Raw genomic sequence first — 7885 nt, 5'->3', positions numbered from 1 at the left:
ATTCCAAGTCATTGAGTTTATAATAACATGAGCTAGTATGAACCATCATTCATCACCCTCCATATGCCTATTTAGAATCACCGCATCTTAAGCGTTGTATGACATAAGAAGATAAATTTTATTCTTATAAGTTTATGGCATCATCGCATTATATATCGTAGTGTGTGTGCTTAAAATAGAATCATCATAAATTTTTATGTCATCAAGTTTATGTCGTTGTTGCCGAGGAACTGGTAACGGGGACATGGACTTGTATCATCGCATTCTTAAAGAATAAAATTTTATGTCACAACACACTCTTAAAGGGAACATTGTTTAAAATGTAACATGCAGTCTCCACTTTAAATCCCCAAAACGAGTCTGGAAGATAAACATAACTCATCATAGATCGAACCATGTTCAACAGGGTTCTATTTCTCCTTTCTGATACACCATTCTGTTGAGGTGTACTTGGGGCCGAGAGTTGGGACGTGATTCCTGAAAGATCTCTTAATGAAGAGTTCCATGAGCGCATTCAGATCACTCAAATTTCACAGTGACCGAAACACACCATATACATTCAAACGCACAGTTATGGAAACAAACAGTAATTAACGACATACTTTAAACAAAAAATAACAAGGAAGAGAGTTCCCATACCAGTTGAAGATTGTCTTCAAACTTTGGAACTCAACGCAATGGATGACCTTTACCCGATCAATCAATGGCCAGCAGATGCGTCAACTACAGCAGCACGAACAACTACAAAAATGCGAACGCGGCGGGGATGACACCTCTAGAAAAGAGCCTCAGGTATTCTCGGAGTGAGAACCAAAAGCGTAGTCTTTGGTAGTTTGGTAGAGGTTAGAGGAAGAACTGATCGTGTAAGCGATAAGCAAATGGGAGAGAATATGAAGCTATTGCATAGGAAAATGCTTATCGCTTAGAAAAAACTACACGATCGTGTAGATTTTACTGAACGATTGTTTAAAGAATAGAAGGCGATCGTTTAGCAAACGCAACACACTATACGATCGTTTAGGAAAGCTAACCGATCATTTAGGACTTAGTGTGCAATCGTTTAGGGGCTAGGTAGGCGATCGTTTAGGCGCGAGGTATGCGATCGTTTAGGCGTTGAGCGACTATCGTATAGGCTCTCGGTTTTAAGCAATTGATTACGTTTTCACACCAACGTGCTCCTTCGATCTTTTTCCTGAACCATTCAAAATGAAACAAATTTCATTTTTATTCATCGGTTACAATAACCGACACTGTTCCCACTAATGCACACCCGAGTGAGATTTTGGGTTAATTATCATATAATTAACCAATTAAATATTAATAAATATAATCATATTATATTTTTACCCTATAGTTTGATATCACATATCTACTATAGTAATTTTTCCTCTACTTGATATAAATCATATTTATATCTAATTTCTTCCAAAATAATGTATCTCATACATTTAGCCAATTATATCATATATAATTAACCAGTCCAATTATATCATATATAATCGAACTTCCTCTTATGAATTTGAACATTTCAAATTAACCCAAACACTGATTCTCGACTTTATCCAAGCTACCCAGGGGACCTAATGGACCCGTGGCTCTAAGCTCTAATGGTCTGTGAATAGCTGCCTAAACTCTTTAGCCACGAGATTCACCATCCGTTAACTGTCAGGCATTCCACTAAAGACCAACAGCTAAACTCTTCTTACCACAAATATATTTTTGTGTCCATCGAATATAACCAATCATGAGTACGTGACCCTTCACAAATGCTCGTAAGTACATTTGGGCCAAATTACCATTTTTCCCCTGTAGTTACATCTCACTCCTTAAGTACCACTGATTCCTCTAGGCGCGAGGTAAGAAGAGTTCTGTGTCCATCGGATATAACCAATCTGTGTGAACACCTCTCGGGCTAAGACAAGGTGTGTGGCACCACATCGTTTAAGCCTTGAAATCAGCCCTTAAGGGAGCTATCTATCTACTTACCCCTGCCTCGGGGAATGAGTGAATTCCATCTTGTGTAGCTGAGTTCCCAGCTCCCAAATCAGACGAATCCCCAAAATGGTAGGTTTGAATCGGCAATCTGGCCACTCGCACCCATACAAATAAAAGGATCGCCCTCAATGGCAGGAGTTCCCAACTCACTTAAGATTGAGGTCATGTTACCTATGGTCATCCTAATGAAGTGAAGTCTCTGTCATGAAGGGTGTTATATAGCGAGACGTTAAACACTTCGTGGTCAGGTCTTATACAAACTCTTTGTATAGGACGCCTCCGCTCGCATGTCCCCAACACGAATGATCAGGTTCAGACCATCTGTGACAAGTCACAACACTTGTGACCATTCTACAAAGTAGCCCGCATTCGTAGCGTTACCAGGATAAGGTTTCCCTCCTATATTCATATACTACAGACCATTTTGGTTATCACTCAAGACATGATCCAGTTGTATGTCACCATATACATGCTTGAGTTACATACAGATAACCAGGGATTTTAAGTTTATTGGTTTGTGGTAAAGAAAATAAAACAAGCAATTGAGCAAAATACAAGATTTGAAGTAAAATATCATATATTATACAACACAAGCGTTCGTACAAACTGTTTACAAACTACAGGACACGAGACTTTAGGGCATTAACCCCAAAAATTCCATATTCTATCATATAGTTCTTGAATTCTAAGTCTATATACTCTCCACCACAATCAGATCATAGTGTTTTTATCTTCTTAACTAACAAGTTTTCAACTTCAGCCTTATACTCCTTGAACTTCTCAAGAGCGTCAGACTTATGTTGCATTAGGTATAGATACCCTATCGTGAATAATCATCTATGAAAGAGATGAAATATTCATACCCACCTCGAGCTCGAACACTCGTCGGACCATAGAGGTCTAAATGTATAAGCTCCAAGGTTTCCTTGGCTCTGTAACCTTTTTCAGTAGAAAGTCATTTGGTCATCTTGCCTTCAAGGCATGATTCACATACCGACAAGGAGTTTTCTTGGTAGGAAGAACTTACGTGATTAGTAGCACCTGAATCAAGTATCCAGACAGATTCATCATTCTCTACCAAATACGTCTCCAAGATAAATAAATCACATTTAATTTCTTTAGACTTCTTCCTTTTCTGGAGAGTAGTGGGATCAGTATCAGAACCTAAATAAGCTCCAAGTTCCATTTTGGAGAACAATTCTCGTCGATGAACTTCATTAAAGTCAGCAACAATTGCTTTCTCTTTTAGTCCCTTGACATTAAAGAAAGACTGAAGGTTATCTTGTGAACTGATACTACAGGTTTCTTTGTCATCTAACCCTTTTTTCTCAAAAAGTGAGAACTTACGTTCAAATAATTCTTGCAACAAGTCCACGATCTTACGCGCAATGACCATGTTCTCAACCCTTTTGGCACATGCATCAGGTATGCTAGCCAAAATGTGAAATCGGGCCATCAAATTAGCCTTCATTCACACCTCATAAGCATTACGAACATTTCGTGGTGCATCAAGGGTCGGGACTTGAGGACACTCCTCAACCATGACAAACTCAAGGTCATTTACCATGAAATATGTTTTAAGAGACTCTTTCCAATGTATGTAATTGTCAAATTAAAACAGGCAACTAACGAAAAATCATACATGTTGTTGAAAAAACAAACACATTAATCTTCATTAGATTTTAGCAAATACTCTTTAAAACAAAATCCATTTTGGTTTAGCAAAAATTATACGAACCCTGTATGACATCTAGTATTTCAATGACGCTTCAGTGGTTTAGGACAAAAGCCACCAAAAGGTAGTCAATTTATCCCTCCTCTGAATTGAGACACTCTCAACCAGTCATTAACACTAGAACAACTCTTCTTCTTATAACAACTAGCCATCATTGATTTGATCAAGAAATCATTAACTTGCTTAACAATTTCTCATAAGTGTGACCCTTCATTTTAGATCCTAGAGTTCCATCCCAAATAGCCAATCTGAAAGGAAAAAATCCGATTGAGGCAAAAACTAAAGCGACCCTATCCATTTATGGAGTTCACCTTGATATTGACCAACCGCCTAAACCATCCGAAGGGGGATGCTCCCAAGACGCCACGAGACCGTGCAAGATGATCTAACGGTGCAAACCAATGAAGGAGACTGCAGGACATGTTGACACGCATCCTTCACCCACTTACTATAAATACTCTCTTCGTGCATCTTGATATTGACTCATGCAAACACCATCCGAAGAGGGATGCTCCCAGGGCACCATGAGGCCAACATGAATCTCACGATGTGAACATTAAGGGAGAAACGTGAGTGGAATTGACATATCATATATATCTTTTCCTCCCACTGAGTTATTTTATAACCTAAGGTTTAGTTTCTTAGAAAAAACATGGCTAATGATTTTAACTAAGTGACTATTTAGGTTTGCCCGAAAGTAACTCTTACTTTGGAAAGTTAAAAAACTTTTGATCATCATTCATTAAACTCTTTACCGAAGTCTTTGATCAACTGTTGCATTCTTGTAGCAAATCTATCTAATTCACCTTTCCAGATAAGTTCCCTGGTAGGGGTGTTTCGTTTCCGTCAGCTTAAATACCCCAGCCTAGCTAGAACCAGCCTTAGACAAAAGGTCCCTTATAGATAGATTTAATGCAAATTTAATCTTTTATTCAAATCAATTTAATCCTATTAAACCGATTCAAAAGATTAAACTTAGGTATCTAATCTCATTAGAACCATGAACTTAGGTCTATCTCAATCAAATTTTAAAACCCTTTTAAAACATGAGTTTACCTAAGTTAGCATGCAACTCTTTCTTATTGATTTTAGTTTTAATTTCCATTATAACTCTTATAAACGGAAACAACTAAAACCATCCACAATGCGAAGCAACACATACAAGACATTCATAACTCTTATAAATAAGCTGATAACTAGTAGAAATACAAGTTATTATAGCTCAAATTAGTAAAACAATGAGAGAAAGCGATGGTAAAATAGGCAATATCATGTATGAAAATGTCAAACTTAAAGGAATTGTGATCGCTAATGCTCATCGCATAAAAGAAATTAATTTACCTATTTTGTGCAAGTACAATGTGATGCGCATATGAAATTGCGATCCAAGGGCACAATGCGACAGCGCGCTTAAAGTTGCGATCATAAGTCATGCGATCGTGAGAAGTTTCTCAAAAAGTGATCGCATAAAGACCTCGCATCAAGGCGACATCATAATAAATCATGATGGGACGTAAAGCTGATAACGGTCGATTTCGAATAAGCCGTTAAAAACCATACTGTAGCAAGTACATTGAATTTTCGATGACTTTTAAATGGCCCAACAGAGTAGGGAAGTTAATGCTGCCTATCATTGCAATCATTAGTAAGAAAAGCTACTTCACCTTGAAATCTATAAATACCGAATGCCACCAAAGAGAGAGGGGATTGATATATATACATAGAGGATGGAGAGAGTAAGGAGACGAGGTGAAGCTGAGAGAAATCGCTCCCGGACAGATCGAGAGATTGCCGAAAGCAATACAAAGGAGAGAAGGCCAACCCTTGTGAGAGCAAGAATCCGCAACTAGAACAGAGTGGAAATGATAAAGAGTAGTGTAAACAGCCACAGGAAGCAATACATTGCTTACCAGGCTTGTTATTTCTCAAATCCATTTGTTATTTTGTACTCAATACTTTATTTACAGAAAATGGAAACTTCATCTCTACTTATGTTCAATCTCTCTACACCATGCACGAGTAGCTAAATTTCTGAATGGGTTGAGTAGCACTTAGCTAGCATGACCTAAGCTATGCATTTTATGCGATCATCTTGTCTTATGTATGCGTCATTCATCATTTCGACGTACTTGAGAGAGTAGTCTAAAGACAGAATCTAGGCTTGAGAGAGTCGGATTAGATTGCATAAGCAAGAGTAGAAACTTAGAAATAAGTTCTATCTGTTGTTTCTCATACACATTGCATGCATCCTAAAAATAGGAATTGTGGTATGCGATCATCTTGTCTTATGTATGCGTCATTCATCATTTCGACGTACTTGAGAGAGTAGTCTAAAGATAGAATCTAGGCTTGAGAGAGTCGGATTAAATCGCATAAGCAAGAGTAGAAACTTAGAAATAAGTTCTATTTGTTGTTCTCATACACATCGCATGCGTCCTAGAAATAGGAATTGTGGTATGCGATCATCTTTTCTTATGTGTGCATCATTCATCATTTGGATGTACTTGAGAGAGTAGTCTAAAGATAGAATATAGGCTTGAGAGAGTCGGATTAGATCGCATAAGTAAGAGTAGAAACTTAGAAATAATATCTGCTATTTCTCATACATATCACATGCGTCCTAGAAATAAGAATTGTGGCATTTTGCATTGAGAAATGTAGTACTGATATTTGTGTATAGCATGATCACATAACTTGTGCACAATCTTGGGAAATATTAGTTGAACCCCTTCTCAACCCCTTCATCACATACTTATTGTAACTCTACGCTTTCATCACTCCGCCTTCAACTCCGTCGCATAGGAAAATCTAAATCAAAACACCATCTACTTCTTTTTCACCACCGCAATAGAATCAAAGAGTTTGTCACATATCTATTTAGCAGTCCCTGTGTTCGACCCTAGACTTACCAGAACCTAAGAAGGCTTATACTTGGGATTTGTTAGGAAAACTTGTATGATCATCACATCTGCACATTGTCGCATACACACATCATCACATCATAAATATACGCATTAAGTTTTTGGCATCGTTTCTGGGGACTACGGTATAGATTGCGCTAACATCAAACCTCTTTGATCTTTCAGCTTTCGACCTCTGTTGCATTGCCATTCCTTCGATAAAGGAAGAAGCAAGTGTCGCATGAGCGAAGGACACCCTCCTGAGCCCAACTACGATCTAGTGATCGAAAGAAGATTTCGCAGGAGACAGAAAGACATACATAGACAATAAGGAAGAACTCACAGAATGGCTAAACAACCTAAAGAAGAAGCAGCAAATGAAAACAACATGATGACAAATCCTATCCTACTAGCAAATGATCGCAATAGACCCATCCGGGACTATGCACCAAACTTGTATGATTTCTCCCCAGGAGTCATGAGACCAGCAATGGATGGATCAAGGTTTGAGATGAAGCCAGTAATGTTACAAATGATACAAACAACAGGACAGTTCGGAGGATGGCGTGGTGAAGATCTGCATGCCCATCTACGAAGCTTCATTGAAATTTGTAACACCTTTGTGTTCCCTAGTATATCCATAGAAGAAGTTTGACTCACGCTCTTTCCATTTTCACTATGCGATAAAGCAAGAAAATGGGCATACTCCCTTGAACCAGAAGAGATAACTTCATGGGAGCAAGTTGTGGAGAAGTTTATGAAGAAGTATTTCCCTCCTACAGAGAATGCCAGAAGGAGGAAATTGATCACCAATTTTGAACAAGAAGAAGATGAATCGCTCAGTGACGCGTGGGCGAGATTCAAGAGACTAGTGCGCGACTACCCACACAATGGATTGCCGATTGCCTCCAAATGGAGATTTTCTATAATGGACTAAATTTTGCATCGCAGACAGTTGCCAAGCGGCAACAGTAGAAGGTCTACTGGACAAAACATATGATGAGGCAAAGAACATTCTTGTTCACATCTCAAAATACAACGAAGATTGGCAAGAAATTGATCAAAGAGAAAAACCCAGAGAAGGTAACGCAAGTAATGGTGCCATCACATCATTGCAAAATCAGATGAATGCGATGATAAATTTATTACAAGGCATTGCAATAAACAATCCCGGAACGCAAAAAGGGCAAGTTAATGCGATAGAACAGACAAGCACCAGCTGTGCTACATATGAAGAATCGCATTCTGTTAAAGA

The 7885-nt window shown here is 38.3% G+C and overlaps 1 non-coding gene across 1 annotated transcript; it reads right to left on the bottom strand.

The window, feature by feature from the left end:
* Positions 1-7420: 7420 nt before the first annotated feature.
* LOC120089552 (small nucleolar RNA R71) lies at positions 7421-7527 on the bottom strand. Its single transcript, XR_005485228.1, has one exon. It is a non-coding gene; the product is annotated as a small nucleolar RNA R71 (small nucleolar RNA).
* Between the last annotated feature and the right edge of the window lie 358 nt (positions 7528-7885).

Source organism: Benincasa hispida, chromosome 10, assembly GCF_027475165.1.
Source record: "Benincasa hispida cultivar pf3 chromosome 10, pf3_genome.v1.1, whole genome shotgun sequence".
NCBI lineage: Eukaryota > Viridiplantae > Streptophyta > Magnoliopsida > Cucurbitales > Cucurbitaceae > Benincasa > Benincasa hispida.
Note: the sequence above shows the minus strand (reverse complement) of the source record. Positions and strands in the feature narration are given on the sequence as shown.